Genomic DNA, 14,422 nt, shown 5'->3' on the forward strand with positions numbered 1-14,422 from the left:
TTTCTATTACTGTTATGGCAAAGGAAGAGGAGAAAACAGAGCAGATTTCAATTCTTGTATATAGAACTTATGTTATCATGCAGGTTTCTGTACTAACATCAGCCTTGGGTGCATTAGAATACATTAAGAATTTATCAATAACATGGATTGCTGAAGGAAAAAAACAAACAAACAAACCAAAAACAACAACAACAACAACAAAATCAAAACCCCACCAAAAAACCCAAACAAACAAACAAACAAAAAAAAAACCCCCCCAAAAAAAAACAAACAAACAAACAAACAAACACATGCATGGAAAAATATAATTAAGAGTAACATAAAAGTTATTACCAAGTCTTTTCATCCTTGATATTCTAATAAACAATATTTGTTTCCTAAAGAGCTATTTAACTGTCTACTGAGTCCACAAATTAAACTGTAAGTTTGGGTCTTCTAAGACCGTTGAATCAAAAAGGCATACACATAAAAAGACTTCTATCCCTGGCTCCTCCTTGGTCAAACGACTTTAGGAGACATTGTGCTGTTAGCTATTTTATCCCCATCTCCCTTCACTTGGAGTTCTTTCTATTCATGATATCTGCCTCTCCTTCACCATTATCTCAGTTCTTGTTGTCTTCCTGAAGGTCCAGTCCTAGCCATTCATTGGATTGCCAAGATAAAAGAATTGATCTATCCTGGCATAAATTTTCATATGTCTTTCTAATTTATTGGTAGATCCAGCAAACACTTAGTAAGGCTCCTGATGCAAAGTGCAATCCTCTTTACTGTGGAATTGGTATGATACCAACCATTGCCAGGGCAATACTCAGTATTAATGCAGGCTGGGGAATGAACAGACTGAGAGCAGCCCTGGCCAGAAGGACTTGGGAGTGCTGGTTGGATGGAAAAGCTGGACATGGTCCAGCCATGCACACTTCTAGCCCAGGAAGGCAGTTGTATCCTGGGCTGCATCAAAAGTGCCGTGAACCGCAGGTTGAGGGAAGGGATTCTGCTCCTCTACTCTGCTCTTGTGAGACCCCACCTGGAGCACTGCATCCAGCTCTGGGGCCCTCAGCACAGGAAGGACATGGACCTCTTGGAGCAGGTCCAGAGGAGGGTCACAAAAAATGATCAGAGAAATGAAACCCCTCTCATATGAAAAGAGCCTGTTCAGTCAGGAGAAGGCTCTGGGGAGACCTCATTGTGACCTTTCAGTACTTTAAGGGAGCTTATAAGAAAGGTGGGGACAAAACATTTCAGCAGGGTTGCAATAGGACAATGGGTAATGGTTTTAATCTAAAAGGGGGTCAATTTAGACCAGATAAGGAAGAAATTTTTTAAGATGAATGCAGTGAAACACTGGGAACAGGTTGTCCAGAGTCGTGGCAGACACCCCATCCCTGGAAAACTCAAGGTCAGGCTGGACAGGGCTGAGCAACCTCATCTAGTTGAAGATGTCCCTGCACGCTACAGGATGTTTGAACTAAATGACCTCAAAAGGTCCCTTGCAACCCAAACTATTCTATGATTCTATGACTGTGGGAATTCTGAACAGGAATTTGAGACATACAGAATGCAATACTGGATTGCAGGTGCATACATAATACTGAAAACTCTGTAACATCCCCTTGGACTGCCCAATGCTTAAAAAAAGATTTTCTCAGTTATTTGTGCCTGCTTTAATTATTGTTCACACTATTTACTCTTCATAATTTCTGCAAAGATATTTCTGATTCACTTTAGATCATGGGGAGTTCTGTGTCTGCAATAACTAACTTGCATTGACCATATTTTTTAAAAAGAAGAAAATTTGACAAACATACCTTTGTCAGTGTTTGTTCCTGTGACAAAGGATAAGTTCTTCCTACATCAAGTGCAATTGCAGTATGAGAGTGGCAATAGTGTTTCAAGCTATGCCTTTTGCATTACCATTTTCAGATATATTATCTACATTGCCTTTTAATATCTGCTGTATCTCTTGCTGCTATCACGCATGTACTCTGTGAACTCCAGTGGACTTATGTGCTAAACATAAGCTAGTTTGCAGGGAGAAAGACTTTATAATGAGCCCAGTGTTGGGCAGTGATGCACAGAGACCCACTGCACCAAATTTTCACCAACTTGATGATGAGGGGAGGGCCTTTAGCCCAGTAGGATTTGCTGTATATTAAAAAAAAAAATCAAAATAATAAAGATTGTTCTTTTCCTCCTGGATCTTTTTATGTAATTTATACTAAGATAAAGATCAGAAGCTGAACCCAAAAGCTCACATGTACATGTATACAGGTTTACAATAGAAAAAAGTGAAGGACATACTGTAAAAACCATTTTACAGAATAAGAAAGAGGTACAAAGATATCAGCAGCTTTACCTAAGGCAAACCAAGAAATACACAGCTATTATAGTGACTGAAAAATACCTTGGAAGCCTCCAGAAGCCAGAAAGTTATCATTCCTGCTAAAATGTATGAATCTTCTTTGGTACCATAATCAAGTCCCTATCGATGATATGCTCACCACTGCAAAATGCCAACCACAATGGAAAGGAAAAAGTACTTACCTTGTAGCAAGGTTTATTATTCCCTCTTCTGACAGGACTGGAGAGTGCAGTTTTCTTTAATATCAGGGTACTTCAATTACTTTTGCAGCACAAATACATTCCTCTTATTTTCTGTTTCTTTGGCTATGGAGAGAAGAAAAGATCACTGTCCTAGATTGTAGAGACCATGACTATGTTTTGCTCTCCACATGAATTTGAAGCCTGTGTATTTAAAGGCACAATATTTCAGTCTTCAACTAAAACACTGCAAATTACTTTCATCCTGTAATATTTTTAGCTATAATATTGTCATGAGTGTTGAATGTACCTAGCCTTGTGCTAAACGTGAGAAGTTGGTTCAGTCCTGTGGTCTACTGACACTGCAAATAACACCTAAATTCTCCTCTAGGTAATGCAGTAAAGGCTTGGAGGTAAAATGAATAAAACACAGAAATGGAATCTCTGTTCACCCGTATTTATCCTTTAAAGTGTTTGCTGCAGGTAAGCTAGGAGGAAAACAAAATTTTCATGAGTTTTACCTGCTCCTTTCTATTCACCATTTAACTTTTAAAAATAAACAAACTTGTAAAACAAAGGTGCAAAGTTAACTTAACCAAGCATTTAAATACCCTTGTCTGCCTTTGTTAAGCAAAAGATGATTTACTAAGAGGTGAAAAAAGACTTTGATATCACCATAACACACATATGTTTAAATACATAGGTAACATTCAGTTTTGAAGCCTTTACCAAATATAACTATAAAGCAGACACAGTAAAGATAAATAGAAGAGAGAGCAAATGTCCTTTCCAGCAGAAAATACAGGGTTTATTAATTTATATAAGCCACAGAATGTAGCATAACTCATCAGCAGCTTATTATGTGAGCATAATGCAAGACTTGAAGTGCCCCAACACAATGTAAAATATAAGTGAATATAAAGACCAAATTGGGAAGTATGTTGCATAACAGTTAATATAAAAGTTATAAGAGGAGCCATGTATATTTATCTATTTTCAAGGACACACAAAACCACTTTGATCTATCCTTGATTTTTCAATATGATTCTGTTCTGTTAAGGGCAGAAAGATGAACTGTGCCAACAGACAGACAAGCATGGCCAAGTACATGACAAAGCTATGACAGGGTGAAAATATCCAAAGCATTTACATTTGTCTTTTAAGATCTGAATTGATGTTTTTCAACACCAATGTTTCCATCCACCCACAGCTGAAAACTAACCAAAAGCTTTCAAAACACTTACTGTAAATATTTCTTTTCAACTGAATAGTATGAGAGTGCTCCCATGGTCAACCTTTGACAAATGGTCTGAATAACACTTGCAAAGGCTTGAATGCAAATGTAAACAACATGAGTGAATCAAATTACACAAAACTACCTGGGAGGCTTATGTTAAAGTGAAAGAGAACCATCAGAGGGATTAAATAACAACTGAGAAATTACAGAGACTTCTGAAACAAAGCGTTGAGCCCAAAAAGAATTATTGAAGCAAGAACATTTGTAAGAGAGAGGAGACCTCGAGGTTGACACAGAAGTGGTCAAAACCTGTTTTGATGCAGCTCCAAGTTTTCACACAGGCAGCACATCCTCTGTCAAGGCCTGACAGAGCATCTTTGTCATCAGACACGATGAGCAGTCACACTCCCATGAGGAGAGTGAGATCTTGGGGTGCACCAAGTAGGCACCCAAACCCAGAGTGGGGGTACATCACTGGGGGAGGGTGGGGAGCTTGTGGGGGTGGTCTGAGCCCTTTGCTCCAGGGGTTGGATTAATGACATAGGATATCTAGAAATTTGTGGGCATTTGTTAACACTCTGAAAGCACCCAATTTGGTGGCTTATTGGATATTGATTCTTAATGTATAGTTCACTGATTGTTGATTACACGTTGTAAAGTATCCAATTAAGTGCTTTGAACCTGATTTGGTTTAAACCATACGTTCTGACCTCTGTAAAGCATAGCTTCATACCTCTCAACATTTTATTCTTTTTCTCCTTAAGATATCAGCTGCATAAAAATTTATATACATGAACTCTTAAGAGTAAAAAAAAAAAAAAAAAAATTCAAAAAAAATTCGGCTTGAAAGTTTTCAGCTGGTGGTAGAGGCACTTTTTGTGTGTATTGCTCAAAACACTTCCAGGGAAAGTTAAATATCATTAGGAAGGAAATCTCCCAAAGCAGAGTCTCAGACATCCAGATCCTTCAAATAATTTAATCTCAGTGCAATAATTAAAGAGCAAAATAACATCTCAAACTGGTGCCTCTGAGGAGAGACTCTGAACAAAGGAAATCTTGGGCTTTTATCCTCTCACAGTCCAAGCACTGGACAGTCTGGGGGTCCTTGACTCCTGCCATGTCCCTCAGTGTCCCTCACTTGGCCAGACCACAGGTGGCCAGGCCCTTTGCTGTGCAGTCTCTTGTCTGGGCTCCCATCTGGAGCTCAAACTCCAGCTGTACTCCAAGCTACCTGCACTGAATGTATTCCTCAACAAGTAGTAACTCTATTTGCAGTGGACAATTCAGAGAATTTGTGCAGAGAATACTCCAGGTTCATGAATGGGACTTAGTTCTGGTGGCATGTTATGTAATCTTTCTGAGAAAAAATCTACCCTTTTTTAATTTTAGGGATTTCTATGACCTAATTTAACTCTCTTAATTTCAGTTTCTGCACTACTGAGAAAGATGCAGCAAAACTTGCTTATCTGCAGCACAAAAGCCAGTACCTTCCTCTGTCTTCTTTAATCCAAAACAGCATATTCGTTTCCTGCTTTCCTCACTTAGTGACTGAGTTGATTAATTAGTTCACAGAACTTGTTAAAACTAGTCAAGAGAGAAGAGTGATGGGAACAATTGGCTAAATCCAAGCTCTTGAAAATATCCAGGGCTCTGATTCATGACTAGGGTTGGTTTGCACTGAGGTAGCAACCGTGCAATCCCCTCCAGCTGACTACAGGGAAAGTGCAGCGATCTGTGTAGCAGCTACTGAATAAACACAAATTACAGCCTGATATATTACAAAAAACCAAGGGGCAGTTTTGGTTTACCTCAACACACTGTGCTCTGAGACTGATAATTCAGATTTTTCTTGTTGATCCAACCCAATAACTCAGTGCATTCTGTTCCTGGGACAGAGGGGGAGCACAGGGGGGTAGGAGTTTCTATTTGATCTGTTATGCAACTTGTACTAGCAACAACAATTTCAATGCATGAAAATTCCAAATATTTATAGAGCTGATCTTTAAATTGCAATATTTAAATGAAACATTACATGAGGGGGAAAAACTACAATAAAAAGATTACTAAAATGATGAGATTTATAAATTCAGCTATAATTTAGATTTTTCCAGTGTGAAGTGCTACCAAAACAAGATATTTCACTCTGCAACACCAGTTTTCTACAACATTGCTTTACCTGTTATTTTTATTTCCTGTTATATTATTACAACTATAATGTAAGACAACATAAGATATGTAATTGATTTCTAGTCTTCTTCAGATTATTTATTCACCACTCCCAGATTTGTCATATGCAAGACCTTGTTTTTATACAGTACATATCTAAAATTTCCTGATTCAGATAATTATTTTAGTTGCAGTTATGCACTACTATAACACGTACTACTAATAAAATAGTGTATTTTCAAAGCTGAAAATTATTTCGTATATGCCAGGTTGTCAGTTACAAGTGCTTCTCATACCACATCTTTTCATACCATTCTCATGACATTAAGATGGAATTTACTATTTGAATTTTCCCACACATTCAGAAGCCTATTTCTTAATCTCACAATTACAACACAAAATATCACATTTGATTATTGCTGAAGACAGAACGAGCCTTAATTATAACAGAACTGGTAAACCTGTCGTGTTAATGAGTTGTGTCTCACACTGCTGAAACTTTCACACAATTGGCAGTGATGAAGGCCAAGACAGATCACAGGGACATCCTTCACGCCTGCCTTCTTTAAACAAAGCAGAGGGAGGGCCTGGAAACCTAAATACCAATGTGCTAATTATTCACTGTCACAGCTATTAGTGAAGTCCTGTTTACTGATACCATTCTAATGGAAGAGCTTTTGGAAGATAGTGAATATAAAATTAATAGAACAGGTATTGTGAAGCTGAGGGAGTTTAGAAGTGCATGGCAAAGATGAAAACGGTGAAGTGTAGAATAGATCTGTGTAACAGCACCTGCAAATCACCATCCACAATATTTATTCCCACATCTCTTTCTCACATGCTCTTCAGAAAAAACATTGTGATTCCCTCAGTTTGAGAGCTACATCAACAGTATATCAAAAGGTTAAATAACATGCATTATTCCTAGTCAAATCCAGCCAAGGAAGTTTTGAAAACAGAGACCAAAATGTCCTTTTTTTCCGTATCTAGCACATCCTGGTGTTGTTCTTCAACATAATTTTTTGACAGAGAAAGTGACAGATGCTCTTTAGAGGTTTATAGCCCCATTTTGCAGATCCCACTTCTCTGAGTTCTTCGTATTCAGGCAGAAGCTAATTTTAGATCTAAAATGTATGATATCTAAAAGCAGACACAGTGAGTTTGAAACACAACTGGTCCTCATTCTAATCCATTCTATGTACTGCAGTTTATGTCATAACTCAGAAGTATCAACTACAGTTGCTGCTTCACCATCCAAACCAAAAAGAGAAAGCAATGCACACTATGCATCTGAAAACTCAGCTTTTTCCAGAATCTAGTACCTTAGCTGAAGAAAATTACGAATCAGGTGAAAAACTGTACCATATTAAAATACCATAAAGTAATATAAAAATAAGTTTGAATGAAAAGAACACTTCCATTAGACTGATTATGATTAGCTTTACAAACCCAAGTAATCTGCAGTGGAAAATTAGAAGGAAGGAAATTAATATCTCATCACACTCATTTCCTAAAGATAATATCAAAGCCACTCAATAAAAACAGATTTTGAAATAGTATGTAAATAACATAGAAGGAGGTAAGTCTATTTGCAATTCAGCCTTCAGTTCTCTGGCAAAGTATGTCTCAGATAAGAAATAATAGATGCTACTTTGGTCACTCCATATTATCAGCTGCTGACTCCTTCAGTGTCTCCACTATAAAAAAAGAGAGTTACTGATTTAAACATGATCTGTTAAGTCTGTAATTTATTTCCTTATTAGCAGAGAAAGAAAGGAAAAACTAAACCTTTCTTCCTTGCTCTTATATGTGTAATAAGTATGGCAATGAAAGGCATTGTGATCTCAAGGAACATCCTAAAGTGTACAAGGATTGCCACCTGATAATAGCATCACAGTTACTAGGCCATATGTATTTTTAGACATGTATTAACTTAGTGTCCTAGTGTTTCCTTCTGCAAATTCTAGTTAAATGAGATTTTTACAAGGTTACTGAAGGTAGTAGGGTGTTTCCACAGGTCACAAAGGACAGCTATAAGCACATAAGAGATGCTGCTGAGGACTCACGGGGGTATTCATCCCATGACATTGTTTTTGGCAGATGATCTATGATGATAAGGATCCTTTGCCCCCCCAATTATAGCTCATTCCAGCTTTCCTCCTTTCTTCCTACTCTGCAAACAAAGCACTGTGGATTGCTGCTTCATCATCCTGACACTTTGCCCCAGCTCAGTGCATTGTCTGCCATAGCTACCAAATTTGAAATATGCTTCTGCTGCCTCGAGGCTCTATCAATACACATCAAGGTAAAAGGAAAGGGAGGAATAAGATTTTGTCACACATAGGTAATACATTGATTCTTAAAACAAAAATTTCATTTGTAAAACCCCTGTATTCACTTCCACACTTTTTCCAAAGGATTACCGCCAGAATTTTTGCCAAACACCACAGATTTTTTTAAATCCCACTTTCTTCCTGACTTGAAAATCACTGCAGTTTATAAATGAAAATCAGTTCCCTGAGAATTTCCACTGTACATCAGTTCTCATTGCAGCTGCAAATATTTGGTCAGAAATTATTTTAATGGCTTTCCTCCTCCACATAAATGTTTCCTTCTCACAAAATGTGTTTCTTGTATAAATATCTGGTTTGAGAAATAATCTGGTTTAGTCTGGGACAATAAAAAATAAACTGCTGTAATCTTAGTGCAGTATTAAGTGTGAGACTTTTGGGGTTTTCCTACATATCATTCATTGTTAATTTGAAAGAAAAGACTTTTCTTACCAACATATTTACCGCTGAAAACTTTATGTTGCATTATGTATGTGGCAAGTAGGCTTAAGTTGATGCAAGGAGGTCATTACTTCCTTATTAGACATCACATACATTGATAGAGGTAATTCTGTACACAAAATTATTAAAAGCAACAAATAAAATAAAATTACTACAGGGCCTGATTTATGAGGAGCAGCTGAAGATAGTAGCTTGGTTCAGCTTAGCAAAGAGGAAAATGAGGAGTGACTTCATTGCTTCCCTCAACTTCCTCATGAGAAGCAATGAATTCTTCTTCTTGGTGTCTGGTGATAGGAACATGAAGAAATGGCTTACAGTGGCATCAGGGGAAGTTCAGACTGGAGTCTAGTGAAAAGGTTCTTTGAGGTAGTGGTCAACTGCTGTAAAAGATTCCCAGGGAAGGGGTCATGGCCCCACACCTGTCAGTGTTCAGAAACATTTGGAAAACCTTCTTAGATATGTAGTTTAACTTTCAGGCTGCCCTGTGTGGAGTAAAAATTTCATCCTTGGGGGTCCCTTCCAACTCTGGAGGTTGCATTAAATATTAGTTTAATTTAATTTATAGTCAATTTATGACACTAATTCCCATGGGCTATTTAGGATGTTTCATACATGCTAAGTGATCCGACTGCTGTCATTTCAGGCACTCCACTCCGATGATCAGAGCTCTTTATTCATCCACAAATTGGATAAAAACATGCTAAAAGAAAGTACCCAGCAGACTCTAACAATGGGTAGCCAGATTGACCTGAAGCCACCAAAGCTATGTCTGTGCTTGGCCTTGGCCACTGCAAACATGAAGGAGGTTAACAGGGCAGCTGGGATGGTGAGTCTCACTCAGTGTCAGCAGCTGTCCTTAGAGAAGGGAGCAGAAGTTACTTCCCCACTAGTAAGCACATGTTGCCAGTCTAGAATAGATTTGTAACTGGTTTATTATCTAAAAATTACAAACTTTGAGCTGAAGAATGCCCTTAAATGGTGTGATGAATTAGAATCAAAGTGCTTTCTTTTACATGTTACACTGAACACAAAGAAAAATAGCAATTTCCTTTTATGCCACTTGCCACATTCTCTTATTTAACAATTATCCCAGCAATGTTTATTAATTGAGGGAATTATACCCTTTCACTTACGTCTATGTCCCATTTTTTCATTCAGTTAGAGCATGTAATTTTTGTTTTCCATTTGGATAAAAAAGCATGTGAAGGATCAGAGTCAGAAGGACCAGAGTCAGAAGGACCAGTTTAGTTTGATATATTCATGCATCCATATCCAAACTTTAGGATACTCCAATGGGAGTATTTGATATGAAATCAATAGTGAAATTACCATCTCCTCTTTCCAATACAGTTCCAACTTCTGTTGCCAATTAGGCCTGGTTTTCTTGCCTCTGCTTCTCACTCAAGTCTGACACTGTCTGTTGGAGCTGGAGGTTCTCAGCTCCCTGTTCCCACACGTAGGTTTGGAGCATCTTCTGCCTTGAGCAGGCTCAGAAGTTGCTGAAGTAAGAAGCAACCTCCCATCCCTCTTCCCAGATTTCTTAAAAGAGCATTGACTCTTTTGTTTGAGTCATTGACTAGCTGCTGAGATAATTGACTCATTGACAAAGAAATGGTGTTTATCACGTATTTTAACATGTAAACCCAGAGGAAATGGTACGTTTTGATAAGATATGATTCTGACAGTTTACTTTAATATGTTCTAAAAAGAAATACTTCCATCTGCTCATAATATAGCCCAAGACAGACATAACACATTATAAAACATGCAAACAGAGATTTGAAGCAAAATGTACATAGAAGAATCCAGATCTTTCTAAGTAATTATTCAAGAACGATGGGCAGTTAAAAACACGTCATACAGTTATTTCAATAAAGCAGTGCAAGTAATGCAATTATTTTAATAGTATATTCAAATGAGTCATTTATTCAAGCTGCTTACACTGAACATGGCCATCAATGAGAGAAAAGTGGAGAGGTTCGCTTAAGCTTTCACTTAGTTTTGCATTTGAATCAAGATGAATATATTATCCCTTGTTTTGTTGTTTGTTTTTATTGAAAGATGTTTCAATTGTTTTATGAAGGGCAAAAACTGTCAAAAAATAGTTATTACATTTGTAAAATATTTAATTCTCAAGCAATTAACTGCAGCAGTGTTACTGCTTTGTGGTATCTCAGAAAAATGATACATGGAAGGAAGGAATATGAAAAAGAGAAAGATGAAGACTTTGAAATGAAAAGGTTAATATAATATTTGAAATTTAGTCATCACTAAAAGGGAAAATAAATCTGAATAATATCAAACTAAAAGCAGGTTTTTTGAATCAATTACCTGTTCATATTCTCACCTTTCTCTACAGCTATAGTAAGTTTCCTTAAATCCTGACATATATTGCATTATTTGCAAATTTGCAGAATATTCATGAAATATATCCTTGATGTTTTTACCACACAATCCTTAAATGTAAATAAAAAAAACAGACTCCTTGAAAGTGTTTGAAATTTGCCACTACAAAGCCCACTTACTCATTGTTCACATAAGCTAAATCTTACTTAGATGAAATAAAGACGTATCCACCAACAATGGAAGTTATTTTACGTACATTCTCCCCAACGTAGTGCCTGTAATCCCATCCTTCACTATTTATATTTGATGGTAGCTCTACTCTACCACTGACAAATGAGAAAGCTGACAAGGAAAAGTTCTGGAAGAGCAATGGTGGAACCCTGGATTCTACTGGCAGGATTTTCAGCCACAAATGATGTTTCTCTTTTGTCCTGTACTTAGACCCCTCTGAGCTTACAAATAGGATTTTAGCCCACTAACCTAATATATATTTTGTCACAGTTTTTTGTTAGACAAAATTTGCACTGAACATAGTGTAAATGTGGGTAACCAATCAGGTTAGTGTTTTGTTTGTGGCTCTGGAGACTGATTTTAATGGTCTATTGTGGTTTTGTCCTATTTGACCTTCCTTACCTTTCTTTAGCCTTCTGGTGGTGGCATTACTTTTGAGGTTGCTAGAATTCTTTTCCCACTGTTACCCAAGTAATGTGTATTATTTCACAACTTAAGTGAATTAATTCAAAGATATAAGGGGAGTTCTTTCAGCGTTCATTAAGCTTCTACTATCTTGTGGGATCTTTTGGGAGCAATACATTACTTCTCACTGACTGGGATCTTATTTTTCTCCGCTCACTCTCTATGGGAACTGAAATAACAGTCAACTGTGCTGTGTTTTCCACTCTAATTAGATTGCAATTTACATTTTATTATTTTTTTCTCCAAGATCTATAAAGAAAAAAAATCAATACTGTGGTTATTGTTATGAATCTCATGGCAATAAAGCATGCTTCCTGCTGGCTCTAGAGTCAGTCTCATGGCAATATTCTTCACTAGTCTGTTGGGTTGCCTTCCTGCTACTGCATATAGCTTACAATAAAAATGACTGTCCCTTTTTTCAGAGAATCATTATGCCTCAAATCTTAAGTTTCAATAGTTAGTATATTCACTTTATTTCTGACTTCTCTGACTTTCTATTTATCCAAGGAGTGTAATTGTGGCTGAGAAAGAAAGATCGGATTTTAAATAATAGGTCATCACTAAAGAACTACATTTAAGCACACAGATAAAGCATTCAGATTCCCAAATGAATGAATAAAATTAAAAAATACTATGGATATTCTAAGAAATAGAGATGCCATAAACACTGTACTTGTATTTTAAGATCTGTTGGAAATTTTCCTTCAAGGAAAGAAAAGCAATATGTTGCATACTGCTTTTTGCTCTTTTCTAATAGCTTTTTGCTGATGGTGTTCAATATCCCAATTGTCACCAGCACCTCGAGGCCTGACACAGTCACCTTAAACATCCACACACCCATTCTGCTCTCATGTACCTCTTTTCTGATACCAGGTGCCATCATCTCATCCAGCATTCCATTCCACTTATAAGCTGTAGTTGAGACCTTTGATTTCAGTTCTGCAGGAAACCTAAGTAGCGTGACTGAATTGCACAGATACACCAAACAGGGAAAAGAGGAAATGTAATTCTAGGCCAAGAGTTCTGGGTAGATTCCAGCCAAAGAGCAATCATTCATCTGATAAAACTCTTCCCTAAAAGCTCACTTGAATTAATGCTCCAATAGGTGATTAAATTCTTTTGCTGCTTCCTTCTACAAAAAACATCCTCTACTCAGCAGAGAGCATTACAAAAAGCAAGATCAGAGCTTTTTCTTACAAAACTCAACATAGTCCCAAATACAAATAGATCTGTGTGTACATGTCATACCAGGGCTTACGAATTGGGCAAGCTGTGACACTACAGCAGTACAGGACATGTGATGTGTTTTTAATAGGGCTTTAAAATAAAGCTTGTATCAGCCAAGAAAGACAATAAAGCTGAATATCCAGTGTTATTCCCATTAAACCTTCTTCATTTATCAGCACTGAAATTAAATTGTGCCTTCAAATCAAGGCACAATTAAGTATATATTTCATGTACAGGGTTAAAAAAAAAAATCACTTTTATGGGAAAGCCAACAGAAAGAAAATTCTATTTTGGGGTACTTTTTACTGTTTACTGCTAAAAATAAGAAATGGTTTTAACCAGGAAAACCTTTAGGAGTTGTTTTTACTCTGTGTAAATGGAAAAGTTGTAAAATTTCTAAAATAAAATAACTCAAAAAACTGCTGTTTAGGCAAAAATTGCATTCAATTTGGTAGTTACAAACAGCTCAATCTGTTGTCTTAAAACATATTCATCCCTATATCCAGTATCCATGTAAGAGTGGACATGTTTTAGAATAGTAGAAAAATTAAATTCACTCCTTACAAGTTTCACTGATCTGATAAGAATATCAGTCTAAAATGAAGGCTGGTATTGACATTTGTTGAAAAATAGCAAAATCCTTTCATTTATAAATTTTGCATAAGGAAAACTGTGTCAATACTTTCAATTCCTTCTCACCGTCATGAACTCTGTGTCCTTTTGACCTGGCTGGGAAACAATTACCAAGTTCGGAAATTCTTTTTGGTCTCAGTGGATGTGAAGAATACATTTGAAGACAAACAAGGTACCATGGATTTGACTGAGATGGACATTTCTTCATTATTTAAAGCTTGCAACACACAAATTTCCAAACAGATTATCACTTTAGAACTTGCTGACCATCTCGTCCTTATACTTGTTCCTTTGGTGATTTGGCTGCTGTATATTTTCAGTAATGTCTTCAGTGACATAATTCATCTGCAAATGAGATGCCCTTTTCAATTACATTTCTGGGAAAAAATGTTTCGAGACAGCTTTTTGACAGTAATTGGGGAGGAGTGGAAAGAATAAATCCTTGAAAAAGTGAAAGTTTTTTTCGGGAGGGTTTTTGGTTTATTTTTCTTCCTGCTGGTTCATTTAATTTTGATTTGCTAGGTTAATACTCTTCCCTCTATACTATGTTCCTTCAGTAACAACTCCTTGAGTGATTTTGTAATTAACTGCCACACTGCTTATAGCTATATAGGTAAAATTTACTGTGATTAAATCCAAATTAATTATTTCCACACAAATACTAGTAGAGTGGAATTTGCTTGGGGGTGAAAAAATCCCTCACATTCCTTCAGCTTTCTCAAATAGAAAACTCCTAACCCCTCCCAGAGAAAGGGTTTTACAAAGGCAGACCAAAATACAAAGAATT

This window comes from Lepidothrix coronata, unplaced genomic scaffold (assembly GCF_001604755.1).
Source record: "Lepidothrix coronata isolate B3197 unplaced genomic scaffold, Lepidothrix_coronata-1.0 Scaffold17, whole genome shotgun sequence".
NCBI lineage: Eukaryota > Metazoa > Chordata > Aves > Passeriformes > Pipridae > Lepidothrix > Lepidothrix coronata.